Source organism: Cupressus sempervirens, chromosome 4 (assembly GCF_028749045.1).
Source record: "Cupressus sempervirens isolate cs-2001-9-10 chromosome 4, ASM2874904v1, whole genome shotgun sequence".
NCBI classification, from domain to species: Eukaryota; Viridiplantae; Streptophyta; class Pinopsida; order Cupressales; family Cupressaceae; genus Cupressus; species Cupressus sempervirens.
The window spans coordinates 105,254,422-105,281,299 of NC_143121.1; the positions used below are offsets into that span (position 1 = coordinate 105,254,422).

A 26,878-nucleotide genomic window follows, 5' to 3' on the forward strand; every position below is an offset into this window, starting at 1 on the left:
CACTCCTTCATCCTCTGCAATCCCTGAGATCTTAAGCTTGCTTCCTCTTGTGCCTCTGATTTTCCCTTTATCATTCTCCCATAGTGAGAGTTTGAGCTAACTAAACCTCTTCTCTTAAGCCAATCTGAGTCTTCTTGCTCATCTCAGATTCTTGTACTTTTCAAAAAGTTGTTGAGCCTCGCTTTCTCTCCCCATCGCCTTCTTGAGGGGGAATCTTGCAGTCCATTCTCTCCTCTTCTGCTCTAGCCTTGGGCATCTTATTTTCTTATCTTTGATGCCATGCCACTTGCGACATCACATCAAAGAGGGGCAAAATGTAGACACCTAAAAACCTTTAGAAAATAAAGTATTTTTATTTTCTGAAAAAATCTTAATGACATCATCATTTATTAATTAATTATTTACTTAATTTATTTATTTATTTTTATGCCAATAAATCCCTTTATCTTAATTAAAAATATTTAATTAAGGAATCCCTCCCAAAAATGTTTAAATCTTATTTAAACATTATTTCCTTATTTATTAATTATTTAATTAAAAAATTGACCAAAAAAAAACCCAAAATAAATTAAAAATTTATTTTTTACCCAAAACTTGGCCAATTTCCTTAAGACCACTAACCTCTTCCAAAATCTTCTAATCCTTCTTTAATTTTGATTAAAGGCTAATCCCATCATTTCCTACCCCTAATCCCAACTCAAAATATTTAATTAAGATTAAATATTAATCCTCATGTTTATTTAAAAAGTTTTAATAAATATCTCCTCAACCCAAACCCTTGAAATAAATAAAACTTTATTTATTTCCTAAAAATCTAATTTATCCTCATCCTAAGAAGTTCTAGACTCTTCTAGAAAGTCTGCATCCTCATCCTAGGAAGTTCTAGACTATTCTAGAAAGTCTTTATCCTCATCCAAAGTCTAGACTCTTCTAGAAGATGTCTTTAAACCTAATCCTAATCCCCTCCTAACTTTGTCACATTCCCTAAACATGGGTTAAAACTTACTAACCCAAGCCAAAGTTAACAAATATCTCCTCCTTCACCCACCCTCATTAAATACCATCCACTTTCCTATCCGTAAGCTAATCCTAAACCATCCTAATCCATCCTCTAATCATTTGCACAAGCCTAAGCAGGCTTAAAACCTTCCTAATCAAGTCCAAGTCGAAATTCCTCTCATCTCCTTCAAAATATCCCAACCATAAAACTTTATGAAGCCCACTAGGCCATAAATGACTCTTCCAAGCCCTTTTATTGCTCTTACAAGCCATTATGAGGGTCTTTATGAAGATTTTATCCCTTGAGCCTCCTTTGTTGACTCATCCTTCCCCTTTCCTCCATCCTCTCACCCTATGACATGTGTCACTCTCTAATTGGGTGTAAGGAAGCACAATCCATGTGCTCTCCTCTCATGCAATTTGAGCCCTCCATGAGCTTTCTCCCATCCTTGCATCTTAGCCCTCAATCCCTCAAGCCTCTTGCCTATAAATTGGATCCTTCCCGTTTGCAAAATAACACAATCCATGAAGTAAAGTCATAATGCCATTTTAAGAAGCCATTTTGCATCAAAACCATACACTCACACCCAAATTCCAACTCCATTTGAAGCCCTTTTTGAAGCATAAGCTTGAGCATACATCCTATCTATTTAGACAAAGCCACTCAACAAGAGAGCTTCTTATTGAGAGAGCCCATTAATGGCTCATATTCTTAATTGAGAGCTCATCTTAGTCTATCTTGAAGTTTATGAATTTTGTTTAGTTTGTGGAAGCTTTATTTGAATTTGGTTTCTATTAGCATACTAACATTACTCATATACAGGTGTATCTGGGATTCATATTCTCAGCAGAAGGTTTCAAAATGGACCTAGAGAAAGTGAAGGCTATCCTTGAATGGCCTACTCCAAGGAATGTGATAGAGAAATTTTATGCTATAGTTCAAGCATTAAAGAAGTAGTGACACTATCTGCTTCCTAAGGAGTTTTTTTTATTATACTGACCATCAAGCTTTAAAATATTTGAATAGTTAAGAAAAATTGAACCAAAGGCATTTTAAGTGGGTCAAGTTTTTGCAAAGCTATACATTTGTTTTGAAACATAGGAGTGGGAAGTCAAACAAAGTTGTAGATGCTCTTAGTAGAAGATGACTTTTGCTAACATAAATTTAGATAGAGTGGTTAGGTTCAAGCAACTTAGTACATTGTATCTAGATGATCCTAATTTTGGAGAAGCATAGAAGGCTTGTACAAAACTTGTTACACTTAATAGGACAAAGTGGTTTTATTTTATGATCTAAGATAGTATGTTTTTCAAAAGAAGTTAGTTGTGCATTCCCAAAAGTTTAATGAGAGAGAATCTCATTAAAGAGAAGCACAATGGAGTGTTGGCTGGATAGTTTGCCAGAGATTAGACCATAGCTTTGGATGCTAAGAATTATTACTAGCCATAGTTGTAGCAAGATGTGAAGAAGTTTGTATAGAGTTGTAGAGTATGTTAGATGGTGAAAGGAGTGAAGAAGAATACAAGGTTTTATCAACAATTACCTATACTAGATAAGCCCTGACAGGATGTCAGTATGAATTTTGTTCTTGGATTATCGAGAACATAGCATGGAAATGATTATTATTTTGTGGTGGTTAATAGGTTTTCAAAGATGGCATATTTTATTCTTTGCAAGAAGACTATTGATGTTGTTCATGTAGTAGAGTTGTTTTTCAGAGAAGTGGTAAGACTACATGGTCTGCCAAAGTGTATAGTTTTAGATCAAGATAACAAATTTGTTGGGTATTTCTAGCATTCATTATGGAAGAATTTGAAGATAGATTTAAAGTTTAGTTTATCACATCATTTATAGACTGGTGGATAGACAGAAGTTATGAATCATAGTTTCATAAACTTGTTGAGATACTTTGTTGGAGATAAACCAAAAGGATGGGATATGATTTTACCACAGGCAAAATTTTCATATAATAATTCTATCAATAGGAGTACTGGAAAATCAACATTTTAGATTATATATGAGAGTATTCCTAGAAATGCTTTTGAATCAAATCTATTTGATAAAGGAGAGATATGTAGTGCTGAAGTAGAAGATTTTGTTGAGCATTTGAAGAACATTCATAAGGAGGTGAGGAAACACATCATGAAAATGAATACATAGAATAAGGCTAAGGAACATGTAAAAAGGAGGTATAAGGAATTTCATAGTGGAGATGAAGTCATGGTTCATTTGAGGATGGGGCACTTTCTAGTGAGTTGATATAATAAGCTAAAGATGAAGAAGTTTGGACTGTGCAAGATAGTGAAAAGGCATGATTCTGGAAATGTTAATGTAGTGGAGTTGCCTACTAAATGGAATATTTCACCAATATTTAATATTTCAGATTTGATAGAGTATTATGAAGGAGGTGATGGAGATGAAGTTGTAGAAGTATAGTTGATGAAAGATCAACCCCATAGATCCCAAGAATCACCTGCATGCAAATACATGTCATTGGATCATGTAATTTAAAAAATTAGATGTGTTTTCAGAACTTTGTTGCACCCTTGTATCCTTGAAAAAGGTAGAGCAAACTTGAGGATTACTCTAATAGTATATAAACATCACATCGCCTCACTAATAATCAAAGCTTGCACCAAGCTAGATGTAGGCCAAAACCTACTAAAAGTTCATACAAAACAATTTTACTTCCTAAATAAGAATAATATCCAATTTATGCTCTAAAATACTTCTTCTAAGAACATACTATTTTCTAGGGCTATTGAGCCCTCTAACATTCTAAAAGATGAACTTCATTAATTTCTACATCTTTGGGTTTCTTCCAAGGTAAGCTAGCTACCATGATAAATGTGTAGTAGTTTTTAGTTTGATGGCCTTTTCTAGAGGTCTCCAACCTTAGAATCTGAATACATATCCACTTTAACATTTCCCCTAGTTTTCCTCTTCACTATATTACATCCTTCTTTTAGATCTACTAAGGGTTGTGTTCGAGCTAACAAGTATTCCAAAACTTGGTGAATGGGGAAAAACACGCCACTACATATTGGAAGGGTGACTATCAGGGAGCCCATAGGATCACCCCAAGACATCCTTCTAATCTCACTCATTGCAACTAAGTTAGAAACCTTTCTCTAAATGTCTTTACAAAATTCCAAAGCTTGAGAAGTCAATGAACCCTATAGGTCAGACCCAACCATTGTATCTTGTAAAGTTTCCCCTCACCCACCTTGATTAAGTTCTAGTTTATCACTGAAGTCAAAATGCCCAAGGTTGCTCAGGTGTCCTCACAATATTTTCTAATCCATCTTTGGGAAAATTTCCTTCTTCCATCCTACCCTTAACTTTCTCCATCACCATATTCTCAGGAGAAGAGACCAACTCAGAGAGGTTTGTAGAGAAGGGGTACTCCTCCATCCCAAAACCCTATGATTCTTTAAGATAGGTTTGGACCTTCATGGGACCCATTCTCACTTCATGATTTGGAAGGGAAATATTTGAGCCTTCTCCCTAGGTAGAGGAGGTTTGAACATGCATCACCTTCTCTTTACTCTTCTAGTCAGCTAGTGATGATATAACCATAAGTAGCACAATGTTGGCAAAAGAAAGCCATATTTTTATAAGAAATTAGCTAAGACTACACTCTCCCCTTGGATTTAAAAACCACTATAGTAATGAGAGGTTTATTGATAGCCACATTGACAAAAAATCTAGCACATACAAGTTTGGACTTGCTAGAAGTAACATTATCAATTCTAATAAAGTGTCTAAATGAGTCACCAATCTATTTGAAGACCTTATCATCCCAAAAATCTAAAGGAATCCCATGGAGGTGAATCCAAATTGGGGCCATATCGAGAAGGTCTATAGCAAGGTTGAACATGAGTTTCCATTTTGTGAAAGTTGGTAAATGTGTGTCAATGTGCTAAAATCCTACTAAAATGACTCCTTCATCCTCCTTTGAGGAAAGCTAGATAAGAATCTAGACCACCCAAAAATGTGAAAACACTGATATACCCCTTGATTTTCCATCTTGCAGAGCATCATTTCCTAACCATCTCAATAGAAGGATGAAAAGCTTCAAACTCTCCTATCAAAGCTCAGGAAAACCCATGTGAGATATTATCCACCATAGATTTTGGTAATATTATCTATAATCCCTCCTTTCCATGAGCAATCGTAGGCATCGCTACCAAAGGAACATCACTCTTTTATCCTAGCAACACATTCTTCCATACTAGTTTGGGGATCCCTACCTTACCTAAATCAACTACTTTGGATTCCAAGGGAACATAGCCTCAAAGAAAAGTGGGGATCCAGCTTGTGGGATATGAACCTAAGAATAGAGTGAAGTGCTAGATGCTATAGAATGCAATGCTATGACAATGTTCAAGTGCATGAAGACTTGTGACTAATCTAGGGGGGAGGGGCCCCTCACCAACATCACAAACCATGGGCGACAATTGTTGAACTCATTCAACATCTTACTTGTGTTATGTTTCTTATTTTTATTAAACAAAAGATAAATTAATTAATTTATATGATTTCAAATTATATTTATAGGCTATTTTATCCAATAACATTTTATATTTATTTTCTTAATTATGGTAATTAAGGATCTTAAATTAAGAATGCGAGAGAACTTTTTAAGCATGCCAATTGTTAATTATTTCTACCAATTGCCCATATATGGCTATATAGCATGATTATTGTTAATTGTTAATTATTTCTACCAATACACTATATAGAGTAATTATTTTTCAATTGATAACTCCTTCATTTTAATGATTTTGATTTGTTAGTGATTTGTTAGAGCATTTTGTATGCATGGTCTCACATAGCCATGCTTATTTATTATAAAAGGTGTGAACATTGAAAGAATTAATGGATTTTTCATTAATGAAAGAGAGAATGTCATAACATCATGTCACTCAAAAGATCTATTTTATGTAGACATGATAACTAAAACCATTTATCAATATAAATTAGGAGAAAACAAAATTTATGAAAGAAAAAAACTACATTTCATAGGTATAGCCTTTCATAGGTGAAAAAGAAAGAAAACTAAACCAACATTTAAGAAAAAAAAAAATTTAATGTCTAATTAGAAAGTACACAATGAATACTTAGATATTTTTTTTGGTTAAAATAATATATGATGTATTTGTTCATCCATTTGATCCATTAAAATTCAAATATTAAAGAAAAATGACCTACACTATTTAGTTATTAACCAAATTAATCAAATTGACATTACCATTTAGTTTCATAATTGAAATTATAATAAACATTTGATTTTGATGAGTGTCAAGAAGTGGATGCCACTTTAGTTAGTCATCTTATCTACAAACCTTGTGCTCATTAGACTAATCAATGAAAGACAACAATCAAAACTTATAATTGCACAAAGATGTCCCTCGTGAAATTTGAACTACTATTTCTACAATGAAAACTCATTACTTCAACTAACTAAGCCAAACCCATTAGACAAATCTATTGAATTTGTAACGTATACCTATCACTAAATACTAAAATAATACTATATATATTTTTAAGGATAATATAGAATGTATATTTTGTTCAAAAATCACAATCTTGCCACATTTTTGTTCCAAGTACTTCGCTTTTGAAAATTATTATTACCATATCTATAGTTTGTTATGTATTTTTCCTTTATTGTGTTTCAATTTTTTTATCAATGTTCCAACTCTCTCAATAGAGAATTAATGATAGATCATAGAATATGATGCAATAATTAAAACACAATTTACAAAAAGAATATACCAAATAATTTTAATTAATTTTACAAAATTACTATCTTCATTCATATATGTGTGTGTGTGTGTGTGTGTGTGTGTGTGTGTGTGTGTGTGTCTAGAAACAAACCCTATTGAATTGAATTGTGCTATTGATACATTTATTATTATTGTTATTGCTAATTATTTTTTATATTAAAGATCAGAAAAATCAAATTTGACTTTCTAGGTATAAAAGAGGTTAGTAAGTTTTAACCAAAAAGACCCTAAGAATATAGAAAGGAAAAGGTAGAGGTCTAGGAGCTAATTGTCATTCTTATATTTAATGCTACTTCTTATTGCTTGACCTAGCATAATGGATTGCACTTTAAATGAAAAACAAAAACAAAAAATTCTCAAACCAACAATGTTATTAGTTATTAGTGGATTGAATTGTGCTATTGATACATTTATTTTTATTAATGCTGCTTATTTTTTTATTTTATAGAGGAGAAAAATCAAATTTGAATTTCTAGGTATAAAAGAGGCTAGTAAGTTTTAACCAAAAAGACCCTAAAAACATAGAAAGAAAAAGCTATAGGTCTAGGAGCTAATTGTGATTCTTATATTTAATGCTACTTATTATAGCTTGACCTAGCATATGGATTGCACTTTAAATGAAAAGCAAAAAACAAAAAAAAAATTCTCAAACCAACAACATTATTAGTTTTTTTTTTTATCAATAAATGGCCAATGGTCATGATAATTGATTATTATTAAAATAAATATACAAATACAGTAGCGTTCCACCATTCAAACGAGCACTAGTAGAAAATATTGGGGAAAGAAAACCTCTAGTCTAGCCTAGGACTGAAGTCCTATATTATTACATCATAAAATGGGCATACTCCAATCCAAAATTCTATCCCATATGTTGTATTAATCGAATTAAAAGAAATGTCTTGGAGATTTTGCTCTTTAGCAAATTATAAGTTTTCTTAATGAAGTACATCTCAAACTTTATGCATTACATAGGTGCCAAAGTTGAGCTTACTTGTCTACCATCTTACCAATCAAAAAAGGTTAATTATAATATATTGCATACTACTTTAGGTAATGACACCATTTGATATGAAAGAAAATAAAATCCATATAAAATATCATTACATAGCTCCATGTCGAGGATAGACTAGGCTACTTAATAGACCTAACAAACTTTTTAAATTGCTAAACTTGCCCTAAACCATGAACAAAGTCATAAAACTAATGAACAAAAAACTAATAATGCCTAAAACTAAGAAATACAAAATCAAATGGATAATCCATAGAAGTCAAAAACACCACACCAAATCAAGCCTCATAGGATTTAAGCTAGTCCAAACAAAATAGACACCCTACTAATCTTCAATCTCTCCATTGGTAGCCCACCACCAAACACCATCCAAAAGCCTAATTCTGAAAGCCCATTAAAGATATTCCATAATATGCATATTAACTATACCATCAAATGATACAAGTACCAATCCTACCAAAAATAAACCCTCATTGGCATAACTAGTTCATAATACAAACAAAGGCCCTTTATGTCAATTGAATCAAATTGTAATCATGATTATATTAAAACACCTTGAATAATGTAGTCAAAATTAGAAATGCTGAAAAAACTACTTATGCAAGTGCAACATCTTGAAGATTATTCTAGTCATGGTGATAATGCAAAAATGCTTAATTATACATTGTCTTGAATATAGAACATTAATAAATCTGAACTATAGAGAGCTAAGTTATCTTGTCACTATCTACTAAGATATTAAATTGAGCTAATAGTAGTGGTAAAACCAAGCAAGCATATTGGAACCATAATTGAAAACCTTAATATCTCATTTTGAATCATAACTTGCCATGAGTGCAGAGACAAGCCCTAAAATCAAGACTTGAATATCATCAAACTAGAATTCTATAGATATCCATTGAATCAATACAAAGAAATAGTAAACTAATAAGCTTCATGTATTTCAACTAATATATATACAAGATATAGATGATCGATAACTTCATTGTTTAAATTGTAGAGCTTCTAGTAGTAAAAAAAGTTCATACATATTTATGACATAATAGATTGAATTGTCCTAAAGTCCACCAAAACAAAAATTGCACAAGATGCCTATCTGCTACTAGAGGACTAATCCTATCAACAAGCACAAATTTCCTTTAAAAAAAAGGAAACACCTTACTTCTAGTACACCATGATCACATCAGGAATATCATTGGGATGCTCCACATAATAGTTAGGTGAGAATTGAAAGTCAACCTTGGCCCTACTCATTTTTTTAGAGTTTGGTGTGTAGAAATTTAGGGCATCAAGGTTATAAAACACCACACCCAGTTGAATGTAGGTTTTGGACAAATGTAGATAATTGATCAGCCAGTCTATGCTCTCATCCACAATAATCCCTCTATAGTGAAGCAGAAAATGGATGCTCACCTCAATTTTAGGCCACTCCTGATAAAATTCAAGGCTCTCACAGATTACCAATGATGGCTATCGATATGCAATTTCTAAATCAGGAGACCCCATAGGTAACTTCATATATTTCTCTAGCAACTGGATTTTCAATTTATCATCTATGCTACATACTACTTTTTCCAAACCCTTCCTCCATGTTGGAAAAAATAGGTCATACTAGAGTCTAATAATCTTAGCTCTAGCCAAGCATCAAATGAAAGATCCAATAATATCATTGTTAGTACTCCATGTAAATTGGTAGTCAAAGACCCCTTCCCTAATAACCCTACTGATAGCAATCCAAGTCATATCATCAATTGGGTTGAGAATTCTATTCCATCTCTCTGATTTTTCATTTCCATAGAACACCATGGTTCAATTTTTGGTTTCACATAACACAAACATATTTGATTCCATATTTGGGGGCAAAAAATGACAAATGATGGAGACAAAATTCAACACCCAGATAAAAAGGGAGAAGAAGCTCCTAGAACTTGACTCACGTGATGCTATCAGCTAATGTCATGCATAATGAACTAGCCATGACCACTAAATGATGGTAATATCATAGGATAAACCAAGAAAACATGGCAATTATAAGATCATCCTACTTCATGATGAGATCACTCAAATAAAGGTAATCTAGGAACCAATACTAAGGTAGGCTAGCATATATAAAGAATGTGAGACTGCCGCAATACGCCAAAGGAGAATATGAAAATACAAATAGAGAAAAAACAAATGACAGCGAGAAAATACATATACATATATATTTATATAAATCTATAAATATATCTATATATATCTATGTTTATATCATATATATACATACACACCTACATATATATATATATATATGTGTGTGTGTGTGTGTGTGTGTGTGTGTGTGTGTGTGTGTGTGTGTGTGTGTGTGTGTATGTGTGTGTGTGTGTATGTATGTATGTATGTATATCTCTATTACATATAATAATTTATTCTTATCTAAATTTTAGAGAGAGAGAGAGAGAGAGAGAGAGAGAGAGAGAGAGAGAGAGAGAGGAATCTCTCTCTATATATAAATATGGTAATATGATGTATTGAAAGAGGTGTGCTAAAGGACAGGAAGATGGGTCTTTCTTAGCAAATGTGCTTTACAACCCAAATATTCATGGAGAGGATGATCCATTTTTGAAAACCAAGGAGTTGATCCCATCAACGCCCATATTTTCTAAATGATTCACTTTTTGATTACCTTCCCTAAAAATATGGTAGATCTCACTATCTTCAAGCTTTTCCAGTTGCACTAGGAGCTCCTCTAACTATGAATTGAGTACTCAATTAGTCGTCCATCATTTTCTAATTGCATTTTCAAAAATTTTAGAGACTTTAGATAGTTTTAACATATGGCATAAATGAAGACCTTGGTTTAGAGCCTCCAATTATGCTAGGTTATTAGAGGTTGGATGGATAGACATAGCTTTTTTTGCTATCCAGTGACTAGAGTCATCATCAATGATGCATCTGATACCAACTACACCTAGATTGCCTCGAGTAGCACCATCAAAGTTTAGTTTAGCCTAACCATTTAGAGGAATCACCCATCTACAATTTCTTCTTACCTTCAAACTATTCTTTAGGTAAAGCAGAGGTGGGTTACTCAAGTTAGGCTAGAGCTTCTTCATCTGCCCATCCCAATAGGAGAAGAATCCTTCTTCTTTCGGTGAGTTCCTAAGATGTGAGTTAGTGGTCTCAACAATGCTGGCCTCTAATTTTAAAATTAATTCTTTAGGTTTCATTTCTAAGCTCTGGAATATATGAAATTTCCTTTTCTTCCAAATTTCCCATACCAAAATGGAAAGAGAAATACTCCACAACTTATTATATACCCCTTTGACTAAATTCATGGGCCATCCCTTAAGAAGATCACAAAGTGATTTTAGGAAAGGGGTGGACCATCCCAACATGCACTTGAGCCATTCCCAATAGCTTTTAGAAAAAGAGAAATTAAAAGCAATGTGATTAGCATCTTTGTTGTCTTGTTTAATAGAATGCATCTAGAAGGACCTTGAAAGTTGAGTTTACCAAGCCTATCCATGGTTGGAATTCCATTTTCAAAAGCCAGCCATAAAAATAATCCTACTTTTGGAAGGCATGAAGAGTCCCAACACAACTTTAGTAGGATGTCCACTTTGTTCCAATCTTGGGAATCTAGTATGGCCCTATATCCATTTTTAATGCTATACTTCCCATCATTCAAGGCTGCCCAAATAAGGTCATCTTTCTTATTTGACAACTTAATCCTCCTATCTTCTAATAATTTTTGGTAAACTTTGACCGACTTAGTCTCCATACCCAAGCTTTCCATAGATTTCCATACCCATCTGGGAGTACCATCAACATAAACCAAGGTCTTGTAGTCATAAACCTTATTGCCCCACAAATGAATAAGTGTATCTTTAAGATCCAATGGGATACAACTTTGATCTAGGGGTGGATGTCCATCCCAAGAATCTTCCCAAAAAAAGGCCTCATCACCTTTGCCTACATCCTAGGTTAAGAACTTACATATTAAATGGTGGCACTTTAGCATGAAGTTCCAACTTTCTAACCCTCCAGGAGGATTTTTAATTTTGAAAATCAAAAGTGGGTCCTCTACATTGAGATATTTATTGTATATAATTTTTGCCCATTTGTGCTTTATTTCCTTATAGAGGCACCAAATAAGTTTCACCTCTAGAGTTTCATTTTTCCATTGGAGATTATTGATCCCTAGCCCACCCAGATCCTTAGGTTTACAAATGTTCTCCTATTTGATAAGCACCAATTTTTTGTCCTCTTAACTATTTTTCCAAAGAAAATTCTGCAACTTGGATTCGAATTTGATGAGGTGTCATTTAGATATAGGAAGACATGATAATAGAAAAGTTGGAATGGCTAACAACATAGATCTAATCTTGGTACTTTTCCTAGCTTTTGTTAGCCATTTATCCTTCCAACAACCAAGCTTAGCATCCATTTTTCCCAAGGTGTTACACCATACCTTACTTGATTTTGATCATTTCTCTAAGGAAATTCCTAGATACTTGTAGGGGAATAGATCTTTTTTATATCCCATGATCTTACATATTTGCTACTCTATATCTGGTGTCATGTTGATAATTTTTTTTTGGATTTGAGCCCATTAAATTTCTATCTAGAGGCCTCCATATGGTTTCTTATGATGGTTTTTAGACCAAGCACTTCTTTGACTGTACTTTTGCCAGGCAAGATAGTATCATCTACATATTGTTGGTGTGTGATGTTGGGAATATTTCTCATAACATTAATTCCTGAAATCTTTTGCTTTTTATTCACATCAATCAATGCTCTCCTGAATGCCTCTTCCATGATAATGTATAGAGAGGGAGATAGTGGATCTCCTTGCCTATGCCCATTGATATATCAAAAAACCCTTCCAACATTCCATTTATAAGAATTGAGATTTTGTGGGTGGATATAAATTTGAAAATGAGGTTGATCCATTGATGGGAAAACCCAAAGGCTTCCAAAACCTTACATAAGAGCCACCAATCAAGCATATTGTAAGCTTTTTGGATTTCAAATTTCATGAACATGCATGCCTCTTTGTTCTTACATGCTAAATGAATAGTCTCTTGAATGGTAATATTTCCATCAAGAATTGATCTTCCTGACATAAATCTAGTTTGTTCCTCTGATATTATTTTTGGAAGGATACCTTTAAGCCTGTTATCCAGGATCTTGGGAAAGACTTTGTACATAGCGTTACAAAGTGAAATCGGTCTAAAATCACCCAAAGTCTCAGGTTCAGCCCTTTTAGGGATCAAAGTGAGAAAATAATGATTGATTTCTGATAAAGGAGCACCCCCATTACTGGAGGCTTCAATTTCCTTTCAGAGATCTAAACCTATAATATCCCAACATTTTTGGAAAAGGAAGGCTTGAAAACCATCTAAAGTTGGGGATTTATCTGGATTCATGTCAAAGACTACCTTCTTGACTTCTTCCAGTGTTATAGGTTTGTGTTGCCCCACTTTTGACCCTATACTCATTTTGCAAAAGTGGAAAATATTTTGTCTTAGTTTGGCCTAGGTATGTCTAATACTAGTCTTTGCTCCTTAGGTAAAAAGATTCTCCATCAAATTTTTCATCTTTCCCTTCTCTCACATTTCATGGCTAGGTGGGTTTCTCCTTGATGTCATACGGGTAGCTTAGTACCTAATTCAATGGAGATTCTTGTATTTCACAAAGTTGTCCACAAAGTTATTTTTGAGGATGGACTTGTTTGCAACTTATTAAGATTTACACATAAAAAATATGAAGCTTGTAGAGAATCAAACATTGCCTTCTCCTCGGTGGGTTTTTGACCTGTAAAGGTTCACAGAGGTTAATAAATGTGGTTTGCAGATTAAAACAAGAAGATAATTTTTGGTTCTATGGATAAGCCTTAATTTCATCATAGTATTATGCCTTGGACAACATCTAGGATTCATCATGGTGCTTAGAATCACCTTAAGTAGAAAGCTCTGAAATGACTTCTCTACGGTGGGCTTTTGACCCATGAAGTCAATTTTCCACTAAAGGCATTTGTAAAGGGAAAAAATGAAGAAGTGGGCCCTCTTTTGATGCCCATAGTCCTTTTGTGCATTTCTAAACTCAGAGAAAAGGCTAACCCAAGAGTTAGAAGGTAAACAAAGCTTGAGCAAAAAATTGAAGATCGCCTTCTACTCAGCGAGCTTTCAACCCATGAAGGTGATTTTCTACATTCATGAAGAAATCAACTTTGTAAGAAAAATGGGTATACAAATTGTGTGTAAGACACCTTAAGATGACAATGGTAACAAGCTAATCATAGTTGCAGAAGTGTAGTGAGAAAAATTTGATTGAGCAGATATTTCCTTACAGAGTACTCTATTCTTAATTCTCTGGAACTGGGTGAAAAATGGGAAGGTAAGTATGTAGTAAAGGAAAGTTATCGTTGGGCCAACAGAAATAGTAAAAAGACATTGAAAAGTCCATTTAAAATTCTTGCATTTACTAATCCAATGGATTTATCCTTTATTTCGTTTGTGTGGAGCAGATCTTGAAGATTAATGGGTGGATTAGGATTTCTATATAGAGAGAAACATAAAAAAATTTCAAATTACCAAATTTTCTTTAACTGTTTGTTAGAATGTGGTGATTGATCAGGAAACTACTGTACATACTTCATAAATATTATGGCCGACATATGGCCGACATGTTATAACCCTAAAGTGGTTTAATACATGTATAAAAGGGCTTAGGGTTGGGTATTTTGCATAATGTTGTGATACGAAATTGGTTCTTGCGGCGGTATTGAGCTATAAGGGATTACAGTTTGTAATCAGGTTGTAATCACTGGATTGTAATAAGATCGGACTTGTTGTTTGGTGGACGTAGCCTAGGGGTTGGGTGAACCACGTTAAATCTTGGTGCCTTGTGTTCATTTCTGTGTATTCTATTATTTTTTTTTGTTATTGGTTATATTTGCATGTAGTTTTTATTTCTGTCAGTGGTTTATCCTAACACTGTTATGCTATTGAATTGCACAAAATTTTCAAATCTCTTATACTTGCAAATTCTATCCTCTACACTTCCTTCAATTTAAAAGTTTTGATCCACTTCTACCTTAGATAAAATGGCAACTAGATTTTCTAAGTTTGACAAACTTAATGGGATTAAATCCACATTATAGAGCTTCAATAATACCTCACTTTGTTTCTATGACATGCAAGATTTTCAAAGGAGGCTGAGGTTAGAGCCAATTCACCCTATAGCTAAGAAGCTCTGAGGAAGTGGGTTAGTGGAAGCAACTAGGTTTTTGGTGGTAGTTCAAGCTCTTGAGTTAATTGTTGAATGCATAAATCACCACAACCTGGATACCAGACAAATTTTGCTACCGAATCATACAATTCTAATCTCTATTGATAGGCAAATAGTGGTAAATTGCCTCTGAGTTCTAGAATAGGAAGAGTTTTATGAGTTGATAGTAGGAGGGGAGATTTCTAAGTTCTCCTTGAAGAAAATGGTGTGGCAAAAAGAAATTATGAGGTCCTACTTCCAAAAGTTGTGGTGTGCTAAGAGTAAGGTTCCTAAGACTCTATTTGGCACTGATCTCAAGCCCGAGATCATAGAAATTTTGGTTCTCTTAAACAGATTGAAAGGTGAGGTAGAAGCACTTAATTTTGTTGAACAATATTTCTTTTTGGTACAAATTATCTATTTAGATATATAGTATGTTGATTGGGCCTATGAAGTAAGTGAGCATCTTTCTAGAGCCCTTAGCACTGCAAAGTTTTATAACACCTTTTACATGTCTTCTTTTTGGATTTATATGTTAGCTTCTCTAAAATTGTGGCTAGGCCTTCCCAGAATAGATAAATTCCTTGATGATGTGAAAATATATGAATTCTATCCATATTTATGATTTTTGAATAGCTATGTAGAATATGTCAAAGTTAATGACACATTTACAATGAGAATTTGTAGGGAACTTCAAGGATGTTTGGAGAGGAGGTTCAGCTCGAAGGCAATGATGGCTATCAGTCAATTTGGTAGCTATTTTATCCAATTCTCATCCTTTTCATATTTGTTTCTTGTAGCTTTTGACAGATTTCCTTTGAAGCTACCCAGCTATCCAAGCGATATGATCATTCTAATAGAGATCATGAAGTAGGCAATCTAGGTGAATGTGCTAAGTGCAACCGTGAAGAAGAAAGTGTATGAAGTCCCTATGAAGGTTGAGACTTATAGTTGTGAGTCTCAATCTAATACAAAAAAATGCTCAAAGCATTTGTGACTAAGTATTAATTAGAAGCATATGAGGTTGCAAGACCCATGTTCGACCTGAATGGATATGCAAGAGATGTGTTGCAGATTGGGAGTGTGATCAAACATGTTACTACTATCGAAGATTATTGGGTGGACTATAGAGATGAGCTTGAAAGTAGAGATCATGTTTTTTCTAGGCTGATAGTGGAGCAAATAAAAACATATGGTATCAACTTTGATGTAGAAGGCTTGGAGGAAAATGGCAAAAATATGTATAGCAATATATATTTAACTAAGTTAAGGGGGATTCCTATTAGTTTCGAGCCGTATGTAGATATTGATGAGAGTTTTTATCTCATGATGCCCAGAATCATCAAGAGAATGAGGAAATGGGTTGAATGGACAAACAAGAGGAGTCAAAGTAAAGGTGTAGCTACTCAAGCTTCTCCAGAAGCTACAACACTGTCCTCATCTCAGAGTGCTACACCAGGCATAACAATAGCTACCAATCAAGGGCTACCTCAACCATTAGGTGAAGGTGATCAACCTCTAGACAAGAATGTCCCCATTGCCAAGACCTGTCATGATGGTTCCCTCCCAATTATTGGAACCTAGACTAGCATTGAACAAAAGAAGATGGAAGAGCCAGATGATAGCACAACCACCTCTATTCCATCTCCCCATGTCACACTAGTTCCATCACCCCATGTTTCTCCAATTCCTTCTCCCTACACTACTCCAATTCCCTCTCCTCATCATAGTCCTATTCTTCCAGCAAGTGCTACACTTTTGCAACCAAGTGGGTCTTTGATACAAATACTAGGCTTAGGAGATGGAAAGAGTAGTAGTAGTGAGTCTACTGAGTCAGATGCAGTGGTAAAGAAAACTCCAAAAGTAGATAAAGGTCAAAGCTCCTCTAAGCTCATCTCCTAGGATCCAAAGAATCCTTTCTCTTCGGCTGCTATGATAGTTGCTCCAGCTAAGAGGAAGAAGTGTAGTATAGAATCACTCAGGACAACCTCAAAAGTGATAGGTACTGAATCCAAGTTGGAGGATACTCTGGAGAGAAAAAGGAAAAGGAAAGATGGGAGTACTTCCGCTAAAGATACTATATCTCTTGCAATTCACTCTAGGTCTACATTGACAAGAGTAAAGAAGCAGAAAACCTTGTCCATACTAGGGAAAGCTACAGAGATAGGTCACCTGATAATGGAGATCATCAAACTCAAAAAAAGAGGGTAGATTGAGGACATGACGGCTGAAGATTTTACTCTACACTCTATGGATCTTGGAAAAGCAAGGCATGACACCAAAGTTTGTGTATGAAAGTCAACCAACGATGTGATCGAGGGGCAGCTAGAAAGTCTAAAGTTGTCTAAGACTAAGATGAAGGATGAGATAGTAGAATTAAATAAGTTCATCAAATAGCTAGTCACTCTATTAGTAGCCATCTTTGGAGTATCAGTGAGTAAAAATCCTACTACTGCTGAAGTTCAGGGCCTCATCTCTCAACTCCAATAAGATAGGCATTTTGGCCAAATTGGTAAAGAATAGATTGAGAAGTTCAAATCCGAAGGAACTAGTATTGTGGAGTAGATTGGTAATGTTATATTAAGGTTGGAAACAAAAAAAGATAACATTATATCAAATAGCAATACTCTAGTTGGAGAAAGGGTGAAGTGTGATGATTGCATCTCCCACTTGAAGATGATCATCCAAATGAAGGCCAAGGAAGTGGTTGAAGCAAAAATATTTCCAAAGGTAGATGAATCTCTATTCAAGTGGCTTCAAAGCATGTAGTTTAAGACTGAGATGATCCAATTTGTAGAGAAAGGGTTCAAAGAAACAGAGGATAAAGTGAAGAAGGCACAAGACAAAGGATTTGAACTTATGAAGGGATTACATATAGATTCTTAGACTAGTGGCTAGGGAAAAACACTTATTGGAATCAATGTCATGAAGGAGAACTTTTCCAAATTTTTTTGATAGTTTGTTTGATACATCTTACCATTATCAAGACAGGTATGCTGAACTACAGGCACTTAGCAGATGCATACACATGGCCAAAGAGGAACTACCAAATCAATTAAATGCTATGAAGGAGATGGATAGAGAGAATTTTAGATGGCTCTTAAGGTATACCAACATCCACATGCCTAGGCATCAAGAGCTCATCCCAATAATAGTTGTTGTGAAGGCCTACAGAGAAAAAGTAGAAAAGGGGAAGAAGTCAAAGTGATTGACATTCTGCCTTTTCTTTTGTTTTCTTTTGTAATTATTGAAATGTGGCAAATTGGTGCCTTGCCATTTGTCAATCTTGAGAAGATGAACTGATTGAACTTCCATTGTAACGGTCATCTCAAAATTGTATATGTATGAAATTGAAAGATTAATGAAAGGTTAGAATATTTTGGTGTGAAGTAATTTTTGTTGCATAGACAATTGGATGGTATTTTATATCAATTATTTTCTATTCCAGATTCTGTTAGATTTAGTCTTATGTTTTCTCTTTTGTTTGAATTGAAATGAGGAAAGAATAGAGTTTCACTTCCCTTATTTTGAAGCAACAATTGAAAGCGATAGGTAGTGTTATTGTTCATTCAAACAGAAATCCCTTTACCATTTTCAATTTATTAATCACAATTCAGATTCAAATTAACTTAGTTCAATACTAGCCATTGCTTAGTTAAGCTTTGTGAATTCATAAGATGTGTGAATGCATAAACTTGTTTTGATATTCAAAATTTTTTATTCACCTGAGCTAGATTCTATTTAGGTCTATCTTGGTTATACCTCTTCTTTTCTCAGGTCAAGAACATACCCCTAAATTAATTTAGGAGAAAAACATAATTCATTGCAAATCTATTCTAGGGAGTTGTACCTACCAATTTAGAGAAAAACCAATTCATCCAAAAGTGGCTTTTCAACTATTTGTAACTAGATATTGTTCCAAGTTTGGGCATTCAAGAATTATAATTTAAAAGAACAAATCTATTTACCCACAGTTTGTTTAAAACATTATTATCTTCGGCTGTAATGATTTTCAAGATTACTTTAAGAAGATTAGCTTGCACTGTTCTATTTGATCCTTTGTAATTGTTTAAAATATTCTGATAATAATTGACAAAGGTATCCATAATTTCACTTAGATTATTAGTCAGAATGCCCAAGTGATTTTGGACACAAGTTATTCTACTCTTTGACCTATTATATAGAGTGGAGCTATGAAAGAATTTCGTATTTCAATCTCCTTTAGCTAGCCATCTCTCTCTTGATTTTTGTCTCTAAAAAAATTCTTCTTTAGTTAATATATCCTATTTCCTTGCTAATAAATCTTTTTCTAAAAGGTAGCTGTCATTGCTCGTACCTTTCCTAATCACTTCCGCATTTAAATCTTTTAGTTGCTTCTCTATATCTAGTTTTTCTTTAAAGATGTTATTAAAATGCTCCTTATTCCATTTAAGTATTTGTTCCTTGAGCATCTTCATTTTGGAGACAAAAAAAAACATCTTTGAGCCTTCAAAACTGTCTTGTGTCCACCAATCTTTAATATTATTGATGAAACTTGGATCTAAGAACCACATTTTTTTCACATTTAAATAGATTCTTAGCCGATTTATGTGGCTCTAAACATTCAAATCTAACTAAAAAATCTGACCCAATAACAGGCAACATATTAGATTGGATATTTAGATTATTGTCACCCAAGTTACCTTTAATCAAGAACCTATCAATTTTTTCAGCAATGAATACGAAGTCTTTTCCCCTATTATTCCATGTGTAGGTCCCATTACTGATTGGAATATCAATCAGATTATGTGAAAAACACCAATCTCTAAAGTCTTTAGCTGCTTGTGATAATTTTTTATTAGCACCTACCTTTTCCTTATATCTAAAATTGTGTTGAAATCACCCCCTAATAAAAACATATTGCCCTTATACTTGTTCATGAATAGGTCAATATCTTCCCAAACTAAATTTTTATTGATATTCATAATAGGACCATGAATATTAATGAGAATAAACCTAAGATCTAATTTTAAACTTTGTACACTACCACTAATCCATTTGTTTCTACTATATAGAGTGTTTATACAAACCTTCCTAGGATCCCAAAGGATGCCTAAACCCCCATAAGCCCCTACCGATTCTTGAAAAATAGAACTCCAAAGACCTAACATCTTATCTAGTTTAACTCCTATCTTACATAATTTACTTTCCTGAATTAGAACAAGATTAGATTCAAAAACCTTAAGGTTATGTTTTAATAATCTCTCTTTGCTAGGGGCATTAAGACCCCTAGCATTCCATGTGGTAATCCTCATACCTCCTCAGGAAGGCACTTCCCCTTCCTATTGTTAAAAAATTGGCCTATCTTTTGTTGTTCCCTACAATGTCCATTTGCTTCCTTGAGCTCTTTTAAAGATCTTCTACGTCTATACCTTTCATTTTACCACATATAGGAGATTTGAGACTTCTTGACTCATACAAATCCCTAGCTAATGTAAACAAGATTCCACCTTTTCAATAGAAGAGATCTTCTTGACATCGTTCTTTTCCTTTTCTTCATTTTCAACTTCTTTAAGCATCTAAATTAGGAAATTAGAATGCTTCCCTACATCTATATCAGATCCAACTTTACTAACATTGCTGATATCATTGCCCTCCTGCTCTACATCTGTACTAGGTTCTACCATATGCACTTGGCTTAGTATATTATCTTCGTTTTCAATGTTTAATAAATTTTTTCTTAGATCTTCTTAAGTATAGTTTTCCCCACCTAACTTGAGAATTTTCTACATTAATTCTTCCTTTTGAGCATTAGTGCTTTTATCAATATTTTCAAAACAAAACACTTGGATCAATTCCTCCATAAGATTATTCAAGCTAGCTTCTTCTAATTTTGAAATACTCACATTTTCCACTTCAAAATCTAGAGTATTATCCTTGTTCAGGAAGTCATAAAATTCTTTTATCATCACCTTATCTTCTCTCTCTATACTCATTCCCCTAATTTGCTAATTACTAATGGGGGTAAATGGGGAACTTGTTATGGCAGTAGGAGTTTGCCAAAACTTGTTTTTTGTAACTAGAGTTTCCATTTTTTTATCGGCCTGCTAAGGCTAACAGTGCTTCATTTGTTCCATTTCCTTTTGGGTATTGAATTCCATTTCATTATTCCCACTTGAATTAAATAGCAAAGAGTTCTGAATTTCTTCTATATTGACCTCTTGATTATCCCATGTGACTTCTGCTTGCTGAACTTTTGAGATCCCTTTATGTATGATATATTTGCTAGCATGATTTATCTTAAGCACTATGTCTTTTTCATTAGTTGTAGCCTTTGCCTTCTTATGCTTGGCTGAAGTAGTGTTGAGAGTTCCTTTTTCTTTCTCTTTATGTGTCTGATGTTCCTATGTACATTGGTCTACTCTATCTCCATTTTTACTCTGGCCCTCACTATTTTTTTATGATTTCGTTATCCCTTTAGATTTTCTTTTCTTTGTGCAATCTAGATCCTTTGATGACTCTGGATACTCCTTGTGACTGACCACTTTGACAGATTTTAGCTTTCCTTTATCTACTAGAGGTTTATCTGTCCAATTGCTGACTGTTCTTTATATACATAAGGGCTCTGTCTAGAATTCAAACTTTTCTTGAGAGATTGGAGAAATGTTCTGATCCAAAGACCTTTGCTTACTTCTTTTCCTCATTATTCTCATCCAGAGAAACTTACTGTTGAAATCTAAGGTAAGAGGTAAGGTTTTGAATCTGATCATGTTCATGTCATTTAATATTATGATCTCTAAGATTTTACCCTCATAAATTTGCAATTTTAAATCATAAGCAGCTTTGTTAGTTACAACTTTTTTTTGAATTTGAGTAGATTCATTGAACTTGCTCTTGATAAGTAATTTAACATTATTATAGCATTAGAATGAAGAATCAATGCAAATAAGAACTCCTATAGCTGTACCTATAGACCTGAGAATTTCTATTTGAAGAAGTTCCAGAGGTAAAGATGGAATGTTAAACCAAGTTGGAACCAAAAATTCTAAATTTTCTACCTTAAAATCATGAGACCAGTCAACGAATTTCACAATGTGATCATTGAAGAACCACTCAGAAACTGAAATAAATTCTTCCTTTATTGATTCCTCAAAGCATTGTAAATAGAGAATCCTATTGAGAAATGAAAGATACTTACCTGATCATAGCAATTTTCTTCCAGCCAATCGAAGAGAAGGGGAAAATCTTTCATGGGGCCATTCCAAACCATGAAAATTCTTCCCTTTTGGCATTCATACCAAGAATCATCCACTTCTTCTATGGAAATAATCAAAGGCTTGTCTACAGGTTTAGCTAGGGATTGCTACTCAAGATAAAAGTTAGGGTTTGATGGAGAATGGACACTTATTGAAGGGTGATGATGCAGGGGAATGTATGGAATCAGAAAAGACACAACAAGAGATGGATGAGCCTTAGATCTATCAGGATAAGATAAATGAAAATCTACATCTATTGATTTTGTAGACCATTCACAAAACTAAGGGTGGGCATACTTAGTTAAATTAAAAACCCTAAATTAGTGATCTAAACTATTAAGGGTAATGAGCGAAAGAGGTTTACAACTACCTGGAAGACTTGAGAGCAAGGGTGGTAATTCAGATGCATTTTCCTGGCCTCTTATTGGTTTTTGATGGAACCATATTCCGTAATTCCTTCATTGGCATTGATGTTTTTCTTCATAATACCCCAAGATGGAGAAGCTATTTGTAGTTTCTATAGCAAATCTAGGATCCTACGAATCTTGGCCTACCACTAAAAGTCGTTTTCGTTTTTGTAGATTAATATCATTGTATACAAAAACACCCTGCATATGCTTCTACCTAGGGATTTTCTTCTTGATTCTCTGATTAAATGACAACCCTGCTCTATTCGCTGCTCTGTAAAAATTCACCATTTTTTTTAGATTATTAGAATAAACAACAACATTATTAGTTATTAGTGGAAAAAAATGTATAAATGTATAAATGAGCACATGCCTTCCTGGCAACCAACCTGTCACATAATTTTCTTATCACTATTTTCTCATTTTAATGACTTTCATTTTAAGTTCTATAAAAAAAATTGAGTATAAAAATACAAAAATATAAGTTTTAGAGAAATGTATCGTTTTTCCTGTGTAGATCAACGAAATTTAAACTGTCAAATACAATTAAAAAGTGAAAAAATGGCCATTACAACCATGAAATTCTAGGGCTGACCAGCCACAAAGCTGATGAAAAGTAATGTCTTGTTTCTAAACGCAATAGGACAATTTGTAGAATAAGGTATATTTCTTGTCATGAAAGAAATTGAAATGACGGAGGGCTCTAAGCAGCGTGACACCCTCTTGTTTTGTCAGGCAATATTCTCTCGAAATAATAAAATTGACTTTTGTCTCATGGAAACTAAGAAAGATCAAACTTTTGTACAGCAATTGCAGGTACCTATAATGCAGATCTTTTTGGTGGGGTCGATTTAAGATGCTGATATTTTGGGAAGCATCATACAAAATGTGATGGAAGAAACATGTAAGCGGTATAATATTAACCTTAATAAACATGTAAAATGTGCTCTTCTCTAATTTAGATAGATGGTTTGTTTAATATAAATATTATTTTTCTAATTATTAAATACATTTCATTATTCTTCAATTAAAAATAATAATTTTTTATTAAATTCTTAATAATTTTATGCTTATAAAATTTTGAATAAATTAATTACAATCAAAGAATCAGACATTATAATGTGACACCCTATATTAAATTTTAATTAATCAATAACTATTGTCAAACAATTTAGGAAGCTAATACATTGTTAATATTATTATTATTTTTCCATTAATTTTGTTTATATTCCTTAAACAATCGTTGATGCTTATGCCCCTATTGCCCATTACTTTAAGCGGCTTGACAGCATAAACTTCTTTGTCATCTTCTTTCTTTACAAACAAATTGTTTAATTTTTTATTTTCTCTGTATCTATGGAGATGACGTTGTGTTAATATTTAAATTTTTACTGAGCCTAGCAATGGAACTGTTGCCAATTATAATTGAATAGACTAATACAGAGCAGCTGGAGAGAAGCATCAGATCATAAAAGTACTTTGATTTAGAACGATACAACTCTCCCTAGCAAACCCAGGTGAAGAAACAGCGTACTGATATTATTATAGTGCTTAATTACATGACGTTGTAGACCTAAACACAAATCATTAATACTATTTCATTACTCTAATCTGTAAACTACTCTTTGTCGGGATATACGGTAGAGCAAGAACTGCATATTCATCAGCATGGACCTTTAGATCGATATTTAACCGTATTCGTCCAATTCTGATTTTCTCATTAAGCTGTATGGACCTTGTTGATCATTGATCGATGAGAATGAAATCAAACTTGATCAACTGCAGCCACTTTAACAAAGTTCGAAGAGTCCAACTCCACGTTATGGATAGGAAGATCATCTGCATTATTTACCTTCTCAATTTCTGGAACTTTATGAAGATCAACTGCATTATTTACCTTCTCAATTTCTGGAGGTTTATGAAGTTCAGTAGATATCGGCAAAACACGCTGCGAGCTTCTGTAAATGAGGTAAACAACTAGCTGAGTCATTCCTAAAAGGAAGCCAATGCCACTGGGCACCTGGAAAAAGAAAAATACGTTAATTAGAAAAGAGATGCACAGCTCTTGCCAAAAATTACATGGAAATTGTACTAGGAAAAGGTAGAAGCTTACAGCTATAAAGATATCCTTGACTATTACAGAGTATGCTGACCAGACAAGTGCATTGAGAGTGCTGAACAGAGAGACCAAAAGAGGCATGTACTTTACACTTTTTGTTCTGATAACATCCCCAAATCGTCAATTTCTCTGAAAAGATGGAATTATCTGCAAATTAGGCATTATAACTTTCAGGGCAAGACCTCTGTGTAGTTCTAATTTGGTTTAGAACACTTTTCTTAGCAATCTGACTTAGGGGAACATTAATATGATTGAAAACTCACCACTACGGATAATGGGGAGGCATACATAGCAATAGAAAGGATGGCACCTAAAATGCCAACCAGCGACTCCCTGACTTTGTGTGCGTGCAACGCATAAACAGTGACTAGAACCACAACGACAAAAGAAACCATCATCGCAATGACTAACAGCACCGTTTTCACCTGCCAAACAAATTGAAGGAATCTGTTTCAGAAAAAATACAATTAAATATTTAGCTTCCTGCTTATATGATCTATTAGCCATCAGCTATCTACTCGTAGATAAAATAATATACCTTCTCCCGCTTAGGGGCAAAGGTCAGGAAGGACATCAGATAAATTATTTCCAGAACAAATCCTGCACCATTGATAGTCAGCAGCAAAATACTGTTGGGTTTAACGAATGGGGCTCCGTAAAGAAGCCAGAGAGAGCAGTTGAACAAGGTACAGACATATGGAAGTCCCGAATACGCTTGGGTAGACTTACACTTGTATATCCCCCAAAAAGTTGCGCTGCAATTTCATAAGCACGTTATTTTCATCAATAGTTAAAACATCACATGTTCTTCATGGTCATTTACAATAGAATAGTTTTTGGCACACAAAAATATGGTGTACACAGTACTTACATAGGTGACAGGAAAAGTGCCAGTGAAGTTATATTTCCTGCACCCCAGAACACCACAAAACATCAGTTTAATTTGTACTTACATATAAATCCGACTTAACGAAAATCAACCATTGCACTTAAAATCAAGCTAATGATCAGATAACAAAACATAGAAACAAGCAACCATCCTACAGAAAGAAGATTACAGCCAAATTTGTACACGCAAGTCTAAACAATGATCAGATAACGAAACAATCATCTAGTCGCCCATATGGAAATCCTTGGAATGCAACAATTGAGAAGAGGGTATTTCTTTTATGAAGAAACATTATGATGCATTTATTCGTGGACAGTAATAAAAACATATGAAATAGTGGTCTGGATGTCATACCCACAATTCCCACTAAAAGCTGCACAGAAAAGGCCATTGCACAAGAGAAGAGAAACTGCCTTTGTTGTGGTCAAAAGGAAAAATATGTTATGCAAATTGAGATCTAATGTTATGCACAAGAAGAAGACGAAGCTGTGAAAAGCACGAAGTTTTTAGGTTTTTTAGAGGCCTGCAGATTACCTACTTGATATTATCAAGAGGGCGAACGTAGGAAGTAACGCGTTGGCCACTACTACATTGTGGAGATACCTCTTAGGAAGTAACGCGTTATTTAGGATGATAAATTAAGACAAAATTTTACTTTTTTCTAAGACACATTTTATAATTTAAATTAAGTTTTTTAACTTTTTAATTACTCTGAAACAAAGACAAAAACACGTGTGAGTTTAGTTAAGTTCTAATTATATCATCTCATTTCATGACCGCACTAAACTCTTGTGTTGCGGGAGGAACTCATCGCCTGCTACATATCCAACGGCAAAGAATGAAGCATGATCGGCTCTGCTACTTTTCCAATGGTAAGGACTGAGGCATGACCGAATGAATTTATCAGGGGCGGGAAGGGTCATCATGCAGGCCTTGATCTATATGTGGGAGGATCCCAATTTTTAATTTATATGCCTTAGTTGTATTCTTCCATGGTTTTGGAGTATTAATACAAACCAATCTGTTACAAACTATGTGAAGGCCGATTAATCTCTATTGTCTATAAAATCTAAATAAAAAATAAAAAATAATTTGTGTATAAAATTGTGAAGTGATGATTGGTTAATATTAATTAACTTTGATTTGTTATTGTTAATGAATCTCTTTCTA

General features: G+C 33.9%; 1 pseudogene across 1 annotated transcript; it reads right to left on the reverse strand.

Annotated features, from left to right (window-relative positions):
* Positions 1 to 24,406: 24,406 nt before the first annotated feature.
* Positions 24,407 to 26,282, reverse strand: LOC149560163 (bidirectional sugar transporter SWEET16-like; annotated as a pseudogene). The gene is made up of 7 exons (XR_016363333.1): positions 26,063 to 26,282; positions 25,691 to 25,727; positions 25,358 to 25,574; positions 25,083 to 25,244; positions 24,814 to 24,948; positions 24,598 to 24,720; positions 24,407 to 24,552 (listed from the first exon to the last, which is right to left on the reverse strand). The product of XR_016363333.1 is annotated as a bidirectional sugar transporter SWEET16-like (transcript).
* Between the last annotated feature and the right edge of the window lie 596 nt (positions 26,283 to 26,878).